Source organism: Bos indicus, chromosome 6 (genome assembly GCF_029378745.1).
Source record: "Bos indicus isolate NIAB-ARS_2022 breed Sahiwal x Tharparkar chromosome 6, NIAB-ARS_B.indTharparkar_mat_pri_1.0, whole genome shotgun sequence".
Lineage (NCBI taxonomy): Eukaryota > Metazoa > Chordata > Mammalia > Artiodactyla > Bovidae > Bos > Bos indicus.
In genome coordinates this window covers 98,652,049-98,669,352 of record NC_091765.1, presented here as the reverse complement: position 1 = coordinate 98,669,352, position 17,304 = coordinate 98,652,049, and the positions used below count along the sequence as shown (strand labels likewise).

The window sequence follows — 17,304 nt, the reverse complement described above, 5'->3', positions numbered from 1 at the left end:
ACTGGAGTGGGTTGCCATTTCCTTCTCCAATGCATGAAAGTGAAAAGTGAAAGTGAAGTCGCTCAGTTGTGTCTGACTCTAGCGACCCCAGGGACTGCAGCCTACCAGGTTTCTCCGTCCATGGGATTTTCCAGGCAAGAGTACTGGAGTGGGGTGCCATTGCCTTCTCCGAAACTTAAGCTAGATGACTGTTTAATAGTTGTGGAGGGACTTCCCTGGTGGTTCAACAGCTAAGCCTCCATGCTTCCAACGCAGGAAGTCAGGATTTGACCCCTGGTCAGGGAAATAGACGTCTCCACGAAGGGACACAGTCTGACACCAACTTTATTCAGCATCTTATATTTATACAGAAGAGCGTGAGAAAGACAAGACAGTTGACATTTTTTCTTGGTTGACCTATACATCTTACAGTCACAAGAAATCTTGAGAGCATGGGAATGGCACCCTGTTATTATTTCTTACACCAGATAACATTGTGCGTGAGAAGTTTGCACAGAACTCCAGGTGTCTGCAGTAAATAAGCGCCTAATCTCTGGGGTGGCGGGACAGAGAGCTATGTTTGCAAGCAAACCCTCAAGGACTGAGGCAGCTCCCAGAGCTTGTGTCCTTCGGACAAAGGACCCCGTTCTCACGGGCAGCTCCCCGCATCATCCCCTTCTCCTCCTGCCCCCAATCCCTCCCAGCATCAGAATCTTTTCCAATGAGTCAACTCTTCACATGAGGTGGCCAAAGTACTGGAGTTTCAGCTTTAGCATCATTCCTTCCAAAGAAATGCCAGGGCTGATCTCCTTCAGAATGGACTGGTTGGATCTCCTTGCAGTCCAAGGGACTCTCAAGAGTCTTCTTCAACACCACACTTCAAAAGCATCAATTCTTTGGTGCTCAGCCTTCTTCACAGTCCAACTCTCACATCCATACATGACCACAGGAAAAACCATAGCCTTGACTAGACGAACCTTGGTTGGCAAAGTAATGTCTCTGCTTTTGAATATGCTATCTAGGTTGGTCATAACTTTCCTTCCAAGGAGTAAGCGTCTTTTAATTTCATGGCTGCAGTCACGATCTGCAGTAATTTTGGAGCCCCAGAAAATAAAGTCAGCTACTGTTTCCACTGTTTCCCCATCTATTTGCCATGAAGTGATGGGACCGGATGCCATGATCTTCATTTTCTGAATGTTGAGCTTTAAGCCAACTTTTTCAGTCTCCGCTTTCACTTTCATCAAGAGGCTTTTGAGTTCCTCTTCACTTTCTGCCATAAGGGTGGTGTCATCTGCATACCTGAGGTTATTGATATTTCTCCTGGCAATCTTGATTCCAGCCTGTGTTTCTTCCAGTCCAGCGCTTCTCATGATGTACTCTGCATAGAAGTTAAATAAACAGGGTGACAATATACAGCCTTGACGTACTCCTTTAGCAGCAGCTTAATTTTAGATGATTACCTGCTCCAAGGTGGGAGTGGAGGGAGGATAAAGATGGAAGAGACGTAGGTTACATATGTTAATCTCAGTTTGTGTCAAGTGTATATACATTTTATTTTATTTTATTTTATTTTATTTTATTTTTAAACTTTACAGTATTGTATTAGTTTTGCCAAATATTGAAATGAATCCGCCACAGGTATACATGTGTTCCCCATCCTGAACCCTCCTCCCTCCTCTCTCCTCCCTCTCCATACCATCCCTCTGAGTCATTCCAGTGCACCAGCCCCAAGCATCCAGTATCGTGCATCAAACCTGGATTGACAACTCGTTTCATACATGATATTATACATGTTTCAATGCCATTCTCCCAAATCTTCCCACCCTCTCCCTCTCCAACAGAGTCCATAAGACTGTTCTATACATCAGTGTCTCTTTTGCTGTCTCGTACACAGGGTTATTGTTACCATCTTTCTAAATTCCATATATATGCATTAGTATACTGTATTGGTGTTTTTCTTTCTGGCTTACTTCACTCTGTATAATAAGCTCCAGTTTCATCCACCTCATTAGAACTGATTCAAATGTATTCTTTTTAATGGCTGAGTAATACTCCATTGTGTATATGTACCACAGCTTGCTTATCCATTCATCTGCTGATGGACATCTAGGTTGCTTCCATGTCCTGGCTATTATAAACAGTGCTGAGATGAACACTGGGTTACATGTGTCTCTTTCCCTTCTGGTTTCCTCAGTGTGTATGCCCAGCAGTGGGATTGCTGGATCATAAGGCAGTTCTATTTCCAGTTTTTTAGTCCCTTCGTTTTAAAAAATAAATATTTCCTTAGTATTTATTGATTTTTCTGCCTTTGTTAGGTCTTAGTTGCAGCAAGCAGGATCTCCTAGTTGCAGCATGCAAATCTTAGCTGAAGCATGTGGGATCTAGTTCCCCAACCAGTGATGGAACCCGGGCCTCCTGCATTGGGAGCACTGAGTGTTAGCCACTGGACCATCATGGAAGTCCCAGTAGCCCCTTCATCTCATGGATCTTTCCACTCACATCATTTCCAGTAGTGTAGATGCTAATTTACTTAATAAATGTTTGATCCCAATCTCTTCTGGTCATTACCAAATCAACTTTATCCAGTACTTAAGATTGGTATGAAGATAAATTCATGTAAGATTGGCAATGCTTTCCTAGAAGTAGTAAATAGAATCTAGGGATTGGTTAAAAAGTTCAGTACTTATAACTTTGAAAGGAAGTGAGTAATATTCTATTTCTGTCAGTTAGTATATCAGTTCTTAACCTGATAAATTGTTTCAATATGCATTACTATTCTAGTTATATAAACTCCCTGGGGGCAACAACAGTTATATTTTATATCTTACCTGCCATTGTATCTCATCATCCAGATTTTCTTCTTCTTTCTTTTTTTCTGAGGTGAGTTAAGAGGAAGCTTTTTTTCTTAAAGATTTGTATTCTTGAGAGATGGCAAATTGTATAAAAATTCCACATTTTACTGGAATTTACTGGAAGGAAATGAGATGAGACAGAGGTCTTTTGTGGGGGCAAGGGTCGGGGGTGCTGCTCTTCATTGCAGCATGCAGGCTCTCTAGTTGTGGCTCAAAGGCTTTTAGTTTGCCCAACATGTGGAGTTCCCTAACCAGGGCTTGAATCTGTATCCCCTGTGTTGGGAGGTAGATTCTTAACCACGGGACTACCAGGGAAATCCCCGATGTAGAGGTCTTAATAGCAAAATTAACAGACAGACTAATCTTTGGGGTAATCTTTGGTGGTATCCAGAGAAGGCGATGGCACCCCACTCCAGTACTCTTGCCTGGAAAATCCCATGGACGGAGGAGCCTGGAGGGCTGCAGTCCATGGGGTCGAAAAGAGTCGGCCATGACTGAGTGACTTCACTCTCACTTTTCACTTTCATGCATTGGAGAAGGAAATGGCAACCCACTCCAGTGTTCTTGCCTGGAGAATCCCAGGGACGGGGGAGCCTGGTGGGCTGCCGTCTATGGGGTCACACAGAGTTGGACACGACTGAAGTGACTTACCTTACCTTACCTTTGGTGGTATCATAAAATAAGATAGTCCTCAGTAAGATAGTAAAATCCCCACCTTATTTCTAAGAAAGACATGAATGCTAAAGAATTGGAGTGACAGAAAAATAGTTTCATCCATGCTAAGCACACTTAACACACATATAAGTACTTATTGGAGGAGAAATTCTTTCTACCAAAGGACACCTTAGAGATTCCTGATCCCCAGTTATTATTCTCTTACAGTCTCCTTGCAATGCTTAGTCCAGAGGTAGGTCTGGGTTCCTATGACGGCAGGATATTCACATCACTCAAGATGGTTCACCGTGTCCTCATTGATACATTAACCACATGCTTCAAATCAGAGGGACAGTGAGATAAGAAAATCATGCCTCCTGATCTCAAAATAGACTCAAGACACTTAAGAAAACAGCAGTGACTCTTTTATGAATTCCTGCTTGGTGTCTGTTTACTTTTCTCCTTCGAGGAGAGTCCTCTCATTGATACGCTACTGTCTTGGATAGAATATTTGGAAATTCCTGAATCTTGTACTTGAAGATACTTTGACTTTTTTGATGGCAAATCCTTTATTAGGCCTGTGGTCCTCAGGCCTAATAAACTAAAAGCTGGTCCTGAGATCAGAGCCAGCTGTCAAAGGGAGGGTCCCTGCTCCACCACACAGGACAATAGCAGTTATTTTTGCTGAATCTCACATCGACAATCTTTAAAGTCTATTAAGGGAGGTCCAAGGTTCTTTGCCAACTCAGTCAGCATCACCAGGGCTGAGTATACCTTGGTTTTCTCAACTCTAAGTGTCCTTACTCTCAGAGCAGAGGACATAATACAAGATTTCTTTCCAACTTCTTAGAACACAGTCATAGCAAAATAATGTCCACATTCAATTGCAGTTGATTTGGTCAAGTAGTGTAGACAAATAGGGAAAAGAGAACAAGTCAGATCTTGAAGTCTGGTGAATCTTAGGCAGCTATCTTCCTTCTATGATGTCTATAGCCAAAGCTCTCAAACCAACCCTCCAATGCCAGCTTTAGTAGTTCCACCCTGTTTTTTATACAAATAATCTCTTACTTCCCCCTCCCTTCCCTTTATCATGAAGTTTATGGAGCAAAGACCATAGGCTGATGATGTATTATGAGGTTGAACACATTGATCACCAGTTTTAAGGTCTATGGGCTTTGCCCACATGGTTCCAAAAGTCGACATTCATTGCAGAGCATTCTAGCCTATCACAGAGGAATCCCACATTCACTCATTATTGATTTACTCAGGATCCTTCAGTTCAAGGGGCAAACTCTACTCTTTCTTTGCTCGTAGTTCTTTTACATTATTGTAAGAAAACACAGGGATGCATGCAGACTGATTTTTTTTAATTAATTTTTTATTGGAGTATAGTTGCTTCAGGGACTTTCCTGGTGGCTCAGATAGTAAAGCGTCTGTCTACGATGAGGGAGACCCGGGTTTGATCCCTGGGTCGGGAAGATCCCCTGGAGAAGGAAATAGCAATCCACTCCAGTAGTATTGCCTGGAAAATCCCATGGACAGAGGAGCTTGGTAGGCTACAGTGCATGGGGTTGCAAAGAGTCAGACATGACTGAACGACTGCACTTTCATGGTTGCTTCACAATACTGTTAGTTTCTACTGTACAACCAGATGAGTCACCCATACATATACATATATCCTCTCCCTTTTGGACTTCTTCCATTCCGGTCACCCCAGCGCATTAAGTAGAATCCCCTGTGCTATCTAGTACGTTCTCATTAGTTAACTATTTTATCTCAGTATGAATGGTGTATATGTGTCAGTCCCAATCTCCCAATTCCTTCCACCCCCCTTTCCTCCTTGATATCCATGTATTTGTTCACTACATGTCTTTATTTCTGCTTTGCAAATAAGATGACCTATACCATTTCAGACTGTTTGATTCTATGTATGTTAAATTCTAGAATCAGCAAAATGAATCTATAATAGAGATCAGATCCATGGACACCTAAGGCAGGGTCGGGGATGACTGACTGCAGCAGGGCACAAGGATACTTCTGAGGTTGTTGAAAATATTCTATATCTTGACAGGTATGTACATTTGTTGAAGATCATCAAGCTGTCCAATTAAATAATATGCTTTTTTGTATATACTATCTCAATAAATTTGATTTTTAATTCCTTTTCATTGCCTTTGAAAATTTTCACAAGTATCATATCATTCCTGAAACTTGGCTTTCAAAAAGGCCACACTTTAAATTGAATCCTCTTCCATCTTTTGTGCATGTCCTGAATTAAACTCAGATTTTTATAGAGAATTTACTAGGCTGCCTAACTTTGTCTCTTTAGATAACTCTCCCTTTTCTTCCTATCCAAGATAATCCATGTTTGCAAGATTTAGAATTGGATGTTAAAGTACTTCTCCAAAACATTTGCCATCTTCCTTTTGGGGGTCTCTATCCAGGAAGTCCTACTATTTATCAAAAAAACTTTAGATCTGCCTTACCAAAGTCTAGAGTATGTATCTGACCACATCCAACTCTCCCTGACTATCATGAACTCTAGATAATTTGGTCATTCTCTTCCCATGAATTCATGTCACTTCCACTTCTCTGCCCAGTTCCTTCTCGTGGCAAGCATTTGGTACTTACTTCCTCTACATTCTGAGAAAACTCCCACTTGAAAACACTTGGTGGCCCCTGGATCGTGGCATTCTTAGATAAAAAGGACCTTACAGATCAGTAATGACCCATTCATGTGTTATATAAGACATCCAAGCTTTTAAGGACTGATGTGTTTGCCCAAGTCAGGCAGTTAATAAAACTGCATTGAAATAACATCTCTCTCATCTCCTGTACTGTTGGGCAGGATGTTGATTTCATGAAAGCAACCAGCTGCTGGATGGATGGGGGCTGAATTTAGCCTGTGTTCTGCTTCCTTTGCCAAGGGGAGTCCTGCTTAGGGCCATAACCCTGCGTAGAAGAAAGGACCTCTCTCTAATTTTCATAAAAGTACCATTTGGCTAATAGTAGCTCTGATCTATGGAGAAGGCAATGGCACCCCACTCCAGTACTCTTGCCTGGAAAATCCCATGGACGGAGGAGCCTGGTGGACTGCAGTCCATGGGGTCGCTAAAAGTTGGACACGACTGAGCGACTTCACTCTCACTTCTCACTTTCATGCATTGGAGAAGGAAATGGCAACCCACTCCAGTGTTCTTGCCTGGAGAATCCCAGGGATGGGGGAGCCTGGTGGGCTGCCATCTATGGGGTCGCACAGAGTCGGACACGACTGAAGTGACTTCACAGCAGCAGCTCTGATCTATGACTACATTTTCTTCCAAATTATTTCAAATATAAACTTTTATTAGAAAAATTTTTTATTAGGAAGAGATTTTTATTTTGAAAGAATTAGTACCCTGTACCTTTCATGTTCCTAACAATTCTTACTGCATCATTTTCAAAAGCTATTGTGTGAATTCTTAAGGAATCCAGGACATTCCCAGATTGGATGTCTTTCACTTCAACTCCTTGAGAAACAGGGGCCCAGCTGCAGACCCAGCCCAGAATCTCAGGGCCCAAGACAGCTGGAAACGAGAAGGACTGGCCCAGGGCTACAGCATGGGAGCCAAGGAAGACTTAAGTCCCTCACCACATAAGGCAGCTTTCAGTTTGACACAAAGGGCCTAGTCCAAGGAGACCAGAACTTGATCCTAAGGGAGAGGTCTTGAGTAGAAGACAGGCAGGACAGACACAGCAGTTCGGAAGCAGAGCCTGGAAAAGCTCCCTGAGACCATGAAATGTATCCTTGGGTAAGGTGCCTCCTCATGCCTTGGATGAGTCAGGAATAGTACAGAAGACCTAATAGACTAGTAAGGTCAATGCAAAAATGCCGCTGGAGGCCAGGAGGATTCAGTGTGAGCAGATGCCGATGTCCTGGGCTAAGTAGGACAAGACCCTGCATCCAGAGCCCAGGAAGGGCCCACTGGGCCAGACAGGAGCCCGCTGTAGGCCTGCCACCACTCCACTCGATGCTATGGGGATGCATACACCTTCCTTCTCCCAGCCGCCGTTTTGGCTAGGGGAAGAGGGAGACAGGAGCATGATTGAAAACCTGAGCTCTTACCCAAAAGAGGTTGGATGAACACAAAGTTGCCTCTGGTTACCTTTAAATGGAGAGCTGACGTTTGGGGATCTACCCTCATTCCATCACACCAACTCTCAGAACGAGAGAGAATAGGTATAGAAAAGAAGAATGCTGCATTTTTCTGACCCTTGAGTGCAGTTTACCCCAATACACTGGACCTTCTGATTCTAGAGGACATGCTGTGCACAATATCCAGGGATCACAGGGTCAAATTATAAGTTGTCAGTGTGAGTCTGTAGATGCTCTTGAGGTTGTTTTTTGTGTGTAAAAAAATTTCAGAGGTTACATTTTTTTTTTAATATGAGCGATCTATGGTGATCTTTATTTATTTATTGCCATGCCACATGTGGGATCTTAGTTCCCTGACCAGGGATCGAACCAGTGCCCCTTGCATTAGAAGCTCAGAGTCTTAACCATTGAACTGCCAGGGAAATCCCTACATCTGTTTATAAAATTAATAGTTAATTTACTAAAGTTGAGTCTAAGAACTTAGTTTGCCTTAGGATTTTAAGTTCAACTGAAAATTTGTATTTTTATTTTATAAATATAGCAAATTTTAAAAGCCACTATGAAAGGCCTTAATTGTTATTTGATATCATTTCTAAATGGTATTTAATAAACTCCCTAAAATCTTTTGAAGTACCCTTATAAATTTAATATGTTATTATCTTCAAAAATATATAATTATTTGATAAATCTCAAAATTTTCCTGGGAATTTACATAATGCATACAAATATGATAAACAACTTATAAACATGGTGATTTTTAATTTCTTAAGAGATCTAGTAAGAACTTGACTTTAAATTGTGTCAAATCAATTATGCTCCCTTTGACATTTTAAAATAGAATCACAAGACTATTCTCTTATTTCAACAGGACAAATTCTCTTAAACTTTATTGGTACTTAGAACACTAAGTATGTGTAGGTTCTACATTAACACAGAAATATTAATACCATAGGTGTTATCCTCTTAAACATTTCTATTTTAAAATCTAAATCTTCCCAGGGTTGAAAGATGATGGGTACTGTATTTGTTGGCTCAGGCTGCCATAACATAACACCACAGACTGGGGGGCCTAGACAGCAAAATTCATTTTCTCATAGTTCTGGAGGCTAGAAGTCCAAGATCAAGGTGTCTGCAGATGCAGTGTCTTCTGAGGCCTCGCTCCTAGGCTTGCAGAGGGCCACCATCTCTCTGTGTCTTGAGGTGCTCTGTCCGCTGTAAGCGTGCATCCCTGAGGTTTCTTGTTTGTCCAGATTTCCTAAGGACAGTCATGGGGGACTTCCCTGGTGATCCATTGGTTAAGACTTCACCTTCCAATGCAGGGGGTGCTTGTTCAATTCCTGGTCGGGGGACTAAGATCCCACATGCCTTAGGGCCAAAAAATCAAAACATAAAACAGAAGCAATATTGTAACAAATTCAATGAAGACTTTAAAAATGATAAACACCCCCCCCCAAAAAAAAAAAAAAAAATAGGACACCGATCATGTCAGAGTCCATCCTTATATTCTCATTTCAACTTAAATGCATGCTAAGTCGCTTTAGTTGTGTCCAACTTTCAGATGTTCTAGCTGGATTTAGAAAAGGCAGAAGAATCAAAGATCAAATTCAACATCCATTGGATCATAGAAAAAGCAAGAAAATTCCAGAAAAACATCTACTTCTGCTTCACTGATTACGCTAAAGCCTTTGACTGTGTGTGTGGATCAGAACAAACTGTGGGAAATTCTTCAAGAGCTGGGAATACCAGACCACATTACCTGCCTCCTGAGATATCTGTATGCAGGTCAAGAAGGAACAGTTAGAACTGGACATGGAACAACAGACTGGTTCCAAGTTGAGAAAGAAGTGTGTCAAGGCTGTATATTGTCCCCCTGCTTATTTAGCTTATATGAAGATTACATCATGTAAAATGCCAGACTGGATGAAGCATGAGCTGGAATCAAGATTGCCAGGAGAAATATCAATAACCTCAGATATGCAGATGACACCACCCTTATGGCAGAAAGTTGAAGGGGAACTAAAGAGCTTCTTGATGAAAGTGAAAGAGGAGAGTGAAAAAGTTGGCTTAAAACTCAACATTCAAAAAACAAAGATCGTGGCATCTGGTCCCATCACTTCATGGAAAATAGATGGAGAAGCAATGGAAACAGTGACAGACTTCCTTTTCTTGGGCTCCAAAATTACTGCAGATGGTGACTGTAGACATGAAATTAAAAGACGCTTACTCCTTGGCAATGGCACCCCACTCCAGTACTCTTGCCTGGAAAATCCCATGGATGGAGGAGCCTGGTAGGCTGCAGTCCATGGGGTCGCTAAGAGTCAGACACGACTGAGCGACTTCACTTTCACTTTTCACTTTCATGCATTGGAGAAGGAAATGGCAACCCACTCTAGTATTCTTGCCTGGAGAATCCCAGGGACGGGGGAGCCTATTGGGCTGCCGTCTATGGGGTCGCACAGAGTTGGACACGACTGAAGCGACTTAGCAGCAGCAGCAACTCCTTGGGAGAAAAGCTATGACCAACCTAGACAGCATATTAAAAAGCAGAGACATTACTTTGCTAACAAAGGTCTGTCTAGTCAAAGCTATGGTTTTTCCAGTAGTCATGTATGGATGTGAGAGTTGGACTGTGAAGAAAGCTGAGCGCCGAAGAATGGATGCTTTTGAACTGTGGTGTTGGAAAAGACTCTTGAGAGTCCCTTGGACTGCAAGGAGATCAAACCAATCAATCCTAAAGGAAATCAATCCTAAATATTCATTGTAAGGACTGATGCTGAAGCTAAAACTCCAATACTTTGACCACCTGATGTGAAGAATCGACTCACTGGAAAAGACCCTGATGCTGGGAAAGATTGAAGGCAGGAGGAGAAAGGGACAAGAAGATGAGAGTTGGATGGCATCACCGACTCAATGAACATGAGTTTGAGCAAGCTCTGGGAGTTGGTGATGTACAGGGAAGCCTGGCGTGCTGCAGTCCATGGGGTCACAAAGAGTCAGATATGACTGAGCAATTGAACTAAACTGACTGATTCGAGCTAAGAAACCACACCCTTCACACTGATGTGTCTTAAAATATACAATTTAACTTTAATTTGCTTAAATTTTTCTTTATTTGTTGCTATTCATTCAGTGGCTCAGTCTTGTCTGACTCTTTGGGACCCCATGAACTGTAGCAAGCCAGGTTCCCCTGTCCTTCACTGTCTCCTGGAGTTTGCCCAAACTCATGTCCATTGAGTCAGAGATGCTGTCTAACCATCTCATCCTCTGCCAACCCCTTCTCCTTTTGCCTTCAATCTTTCCCAGCATCAGGGTCTTTTCCAATGAGTCGGTTCTTCACATCAGGTGGCCCAAGTATTGGAGCTTCAGCTTCAACATCAGTCTTTCCAATGAACATTCAGCATTGGTTTCCTTTAGGATTGACTGGTTTGATTTTCTTGCTGTCCAAGGGATTCTCAAGAGTCTTCTCCAGCAACACAATTTGGAAGTATCAGCTCTTCAGTGCTCAGCCTTCAAGATGGTCCAATTCTCACATCCGTACATGACTACTGGAAAAACTATATGTATTTATTTATTTTTGTTGGTGCTGGGTCTTCGTTACTGTGCGTGGGTTTCCTCCAGTTGCAGCGAGTGGGTGCTACTCCTTGCTGCGGTGCCAAGGACTTCTCATTGCAATGCTTTCTCTTGTTACCGAGCACAGACTCTAGGCATACAGCTTCAGTAGCTGTGGCACATGGGCTCAGCAGTTGCAGCACGCAGCCTCTAGAGCGCAGACTCCGTAGCTGTGGCGCGTGTGAGCTTAGTTGCTCTCCAGCATGTGGCATGTTCCCAGACTGGGGACCAAACCCGTGTCTTCTGCATTGGCAGGAAGATTCTTATCCACTGCACCACCAGGGATGTCCAATTTGCTTAAATTCTAAACATACTTTCTCATTACTGAGTACCACACATGTCCCCCAAATTTAACATGTTGATGTGTTATTTATTGCTCATAACCCACAACTAGTGATTGAAAATAATAGACATTTATTATTTCAGAGTGTCTGTGGTCAGGAGTTCTGGGTTGGTTCAGCCAGGAGGTTCTGGGTTTGTCAGCCTGGGCTTCAGTACTATCGAGGCTGGATGGGGAAGGATCTGCTTCAGAGCTCTCACGTGGCTGTGGGCAGGCCTTAGATCCTTGCCACATGGGCCTCTTCACAGAGTCACCACAGAACAGGGCAGCTGGCTCCCTGCAGTGTAAGTCAGCCAAGAGGAAGGGAGAGGAAGCCGCCCAAAAGCCACAGTCTTTTTACAATGTAATCTCAGAAATGACATCCCATAATTTCTGCCATATTCTATTCACTAGAAGTAAGTCACTCAGTTCAGATCAGTTCAGTCGCTCAGTAGTGTCCGACTCTTTTCGACCCCATGAATCGCAGCACGCCAGACCTCCCTGTCCATCACCAACTCCCGGAGTTTACCCAAACTCACGTCCATCAAGTCAGTGATGCCATCCAGCCATCTCATCCTCTGTCGTCCCCCTCTCCTCCTGCCCCCAATCCCTCCCAGCATCAGGGTCTTTTCCAATGAGTCAACTCTTCGCATGAGGTGGCCAAAGTATTGGAGTTTCAGCCTCAGCATCAGTCCTTACAATGAACACCCAGGACTGGTGTCCTTTAGGATAGACAGGTTGGATCTCCTTGCAGTCCAATGGACTCTCAAGAGTCTTCTCCAACACCACAGTTCAAAAGCATCAATTCTTTAGCACTCAGCTTTCTTCACAGTCCAACTCTCACATCCATACATGACAACCAGAAAAACCATAGCCTTGACTAGACGAACCTTGGTTGGCAAAGTAATGTCTCTGCTTTTGAATATGCTATCTAGGTTGGTCATAACTTTCCTTCCAAGGAGTAAGTGTCTTTTAATTTCATGGCTGCAATCACATCTGCAGTGATTTTGGAGCCCCAAAAAATAAAGTCTGACACTGTTTCCACTGTTTCCACATCTATTTCCCATGAAGTGATGGGACCAGATGCCATGATCTTAATTTTCTGAATGTTGAACTTTAAGCCAACTTTTTCACTCTCCTCTTTCACTTTCATCAAGAGGCTTTTTAGTTCCTCTTCACTTTCTGCCATAAGGGTGTCACTAGGTCCACCCTAAACGTAAGGGGAGGGGACATGAAATACCAAGGGCAGGATCATTGAGGATTGCCCTAACGGCTACCTACCATAATTGATAACTATGAAAGTGAAAGTGTGAGTTGCTCAGTCGTGTCCAACTCTTGATGACTCTGTGGACTGTAGCCCACCAGGTGCCTCTGTCCATGGAATTGTCTAGGCAAGAATATTGGAGTGGGTTGCCATTTTCTTCTCCAGGGGATCTTCCCGACCCAGGGATCAAACCCTGGGTCTCCTGCACTGCAGGTAGATTCTTTACCACTTGAGCCCACAGGGAAGCCCTTGAACCTACCATAATTGATAACTATATTTCAACACAATTGCTTTTCTTTGTAATTCAGTGTGTTTTATTTTTGGCATTAAAATCATTACTCTAAGAAAGGGTCCAAAGCCTTCTCCAGCTGTATGTAACATGTATATAGGCTAAGAGATCCTACTCTAATGCCAGACAGATCAGAGTTCAATCCCTGCCTCACCTACCAGCCAGGCAGACCTTCAGCAATTATTTCCCCTTGCAAGCACTGGTTGATTCAACAATAAGATAAAGATAATAATAGTGTAGGCTTCTCAGGTGGTGGTAGTGGTAAAGAATCTTCCCACCAACACAGGAGATGTAAGAGATGTAGGTTCAATCCCTGGCTTGGGAAAATCCCTTGGAGGAGGGCATGGCAACCCACTCCAGTATTTTTGCCTGAAGAATCCCATGGACTGAGGAGTCTGGTGGGGTACCACCCATAGGGTCACAAAGAGTTGGACGTGACTGAAGTGACTTAGCACACACACAATAATAGTATGTATCACAGACATGTTGTAGGGATTAAATGAAATCCTGCATATAAAACATTAGCATTCTTCTTGGGTATATTCAGTTCAGTTTAGTTCAGTCGCTCAGTCATGTCTGACTGTTTGCAACCCCATGAACCACAGCACGCCAGGCCTCCCTGTCCATCACCAGCCCCTGGAGTCCACCCAAACTCATGTCCATTGAGTTAGTGATGCCATCCAACCATCTCATCCTCTGTCATCCCCTTCTCCTCCTGCCTTCAATCTTTCCCAGCATCAGGGTCTTTTCAAATGAGTCAGTTCTTTGCATCAGGTGGCCAAAGTATTGGAGTTTCAGCTTCAATATCAGTCCTTCCAATGAACACCCAAGATTGATCTCGTTTAGAATGGACTATTTGGATCTCCTTGTAGTCCAAGGGACTGTCAGGAGTCTTCTCCAATATATTAAGATCCAATAAATGATAGCTATTATCAGTATAGAAAACAATGTGTCTAAATCTCACACATATGCGTAGTCTTCTATTTCACATAATTACAAAGCCCCAGGTCATGTTTATTAATGATTGTGATCCACTCTTTCCCCCTGTTATATTCTTTAAATATCTTAAGAAACATATGTGATGAAGACCAATGTCTGTACCTGCTCCGGCACCAAGAAGGCTATGTATTAATAAAATGAAGTATTGTTACAGCCAGAAGTGTGAATACAAATGACATCAGTGTAAGAACCAAATGCTGGGCCTAACTCTTCCATTGGGTGAGGATGTATAACTCAGAAGCTTCTTGCTGAAAGAACCTCAAGCCTGACAATTTGCATTTTCAATCAGTAGAACTCCTGCTATGCAGGACATGGGTAAATAGTGGAAGGAGAATTGAGGGAAGATCAGTCTTTCCAACCCACTCCAGTATCCTTGCCTGGAGAATCCCATGGACAGAGGAGCTTGGCGGGCTATAGTCCATAGGGTCTCAAAGAGTCGGACACAACGGAAACAACTCAGCACCCACGATTTTGCCAACTAGCTGTTCCTCCCTGCCGTCGCAGTTCAGAGAGGAAGAAGCCAGGAAGGGATTGCAGCTACGCTGTTATCATGTCATCTGTTTGTAAAAGTCTTTTAACAGAAGATATTGGAAACCCAAGAGAAAGTCAGGAATGGTTCTCCGTGTGTTCACTCTTGGGAGTCTGAAAATCAGGAAGGTGAGTTTTGAAAGAAGCAGTCCCTGTGCTCTTGCAAGTTCCAACCTAGAGAACCTGGTCTAGAAATTGCTGGACTGCACTAAAGGAGTCTCTGTTCCACCTGGTGTTCTCACCTGGGGTGGCCCTGATTCACCAGCATTCACTCTGATCAAGAAGTGGTGTGAGTTACCACGGAGAAGAAAACACATTTAGATGTTAAGTTTCAATTTCCCAGAAACAAAGAAGGCAAACTGAAAATACTTTGTTCCTCTCTTCTCACCAGCCTTCCCCTGCAAGCTTGCTCTCATTTCCTGGGTACAGTTTTTTCAAAACCATGAGAGAATTGGATTTGAAGTACCTTGATTAGTACTGGAATTAATATTAAGCCATTCAGGCAAAGGGTACATGGGATCTCTCTGTATTATTTCCTACAACTGATGTGAATCAACAGTTATCTCAAAATAAAAAGTGTGATTTAAAAAACCAAGCTTCTCAGAATGTACTGTGACAGGAAGAAAGAACAATCTCCACTCCTCAAAAAAAAAAAAAGAAAGAAAGAAAACCATTCTGAAAAATCACCTTTCTGTTATTTTGTTAGATGATCTTCCTCAGTCAAGCTACACATAGATGCCATTCTGTGCCAGGTGGAAACCTGTGCAACAGAAAATGACATCTGGACTTCCCTGGAGTCCAGTGGTTAAGACACCATGCTTCCAGTGCAAGGAGTGTGGGTTCAGTCCCTGGTAGGGGAACTTAGATCTTATATGCCGTGTGGCTAGACACCCCCCCCAAAAAAAAAAGAAGGTGACACCTGCACCTCTCTTCTCCTTCCCACTTACCAAACCGACAAGTTCCTTATCGACAACTGTGTGGGCTATCTCTGGTGGTATAAACAAGAGCTGCTAAGAGTATTTGCCCCAGAGAGGAGGACAGGGGAGGGGCCCAGGAGAAAAAGGAAGATAAGCCTATCAAGAGAGATCCTTTTAAACTTTTGAATTTTATTTCATGTGTACATAACTACTCCAAAGATGATCCCCCAATCTCACACAGCCTCCGAAGGTCCTGCACAAACATGACCAGCTCTGTGAGCCTCTCCCGTCCTACTGGTTTGAACTCAGCAGCCCCTTCTCTGTGTTTCATGGCACAATAGCTCTCCAGTTGGCTGTTGGCTGAAAGACCTGAGAACTTTTAAAACAAGTGCCCATGTTCGGGCCACTCCCCAGACCAACTGAATGAGAACCCCGGTGGAGGGAAAGTCAGTAGGGATGTTTAAAAAAAAATTCCCCAGGAAATAGCGATGCAGATGTAGAGAATGGATATGTGACGCAGTGTGGGAAGGGGAGTGTGGGACGAACTGAGAGAGTACCATGTGTAAAACAGCTAGCTAGTGGGCACCGGGCGTATCGCACACGGAGCTCAGCTTGCTGCTCTCTGATGACTTGGAGGGGTGGGATAGGGAAGTGGGGGGTGGTGGTGGGAGGGAGGCTCAAGAAGGAGGGGACATGTGCATGCATATAGCTGATTCACTTTGTTGTTCAGCAGGAACTAAAGCAACATCGTAAAGCAATTATACGCCAATAAAAAAATAATAAAAAGAAAAACATGTAAAAAAAACTTCCTGGGTGATGGTAATGCCTAGGATTAAGAACTTCTGCTCTGGCGCTTTATGGAGCCAAGAGGCAAGCACTCGCCCTAAAAGTAAACAGTGAATTAATGGTTACAAAAATGAAAAACACTCACACACCTTGTATTTCATTTCTGTCTCCAGAGCAACTCCGTGAGCTGGGCATCGTTGCCCCACTGCTCAGAAGAGGATGGGAAGAGTCACAGTGCTGCAAGTTACCAAGGGTCTCTATTTCTTTGTACTTCCCTGAGTCTGAAACTGGATTTCATATTCTACACCCAAACCCTAGCACAGCACCTCACACACTGGTGATAGTCAACCAGTTTCTCAGCAAAGGGAAAAGGAACAGTCCAGCAGCAGGAAGCGTCTCAGCCATGCAGGGCTCCACCGGCAGCTCACCTGAGAGGCTTCCCAGAACAGGAATAAGTGTTGATTTTCCTGTACCTCAGCTGTTTGTGTGCGTCTGTGCTAAGCTGCTTCAGTCGTGCCGACTCTATAAGACCTCATGGACTGCAGCCCTCCAGGCTCCTCTGCCTAAGGGATTCTCCAGGCAAGAATACAGGAGTGGGTTGCCATGTCTTCCTCCAGGGGATCTAACCTGCAGTGGCAAGCGGGTTCTTTACCGCTAGCGCCACCTGGGAAGCCCAGCAGTTTGTTGCTGCTGCTCCTGCTAAGTCACTTCAGTCGTGCCCACCAGGCTCCCCGGTCCCTGGGATTCTCCAGACAAGAACACTGGAGTGGGTTGCCATTTCCTTCTCCAATGCAGGAAAGTGAAAAGTGAAAGTGAAGTCGCTCAGTCATGTCCGACTCTTCGAGACCCCATGGACTGCAGCCCACCAGGCTCCTCTGTCCATGGATTTTCCAGGCAGGAGTACTGGAGTGGGGTGCCATGCTTGTTAACACGTGTCAAATCACCAGTTACATGTTCAAAATGTGTATTCCTG

General features: G+C 43.5%; 1 protein-coding gene and 1 long non-coding RNA gene across 3 annotated transcripts in view; one reads left to right on the top strand and one right to left on the bottom strand.

The window, feature by feature from the left end:
* Positions 1–8,351: 8,351 nt before the first annotated feature.
* The window catches only part of LOC139183665 (uncharacterized), a 48,196-nt gene continuing 39,243 nt past the window's right edge, over positions 8,352–17,304 (bottom strand). Inside the window, exon 3 of the long non-coding RNA XR_011567262.1 lies at positions 8,352–8,985. This is a non-coding gene — a long non-coding RNA (uncharacterized lncRNA). The remainder of the gene's footprint in view (positions 8,986–17,304) is intronic.
* Positions 16,521–17,304, top strand: part of LOC109560636 (placenta-specific gene 8 protein-like) — a 55,119-nt gene continuing 54,335 nt past the window's right edge. The window contains exon 1 of one of the 2 annotated variants that reach the window (XR_011567260.1): positions 16,521–16,584. The gene's annotated coding sequence lies outside the window, so the exon portion shown is untranslated. The remainder of the gene's footprint in view (positions 16,585–17,304) is intronic. The other variant, XR_011567259.1, reaches the window with a different exon arrangement.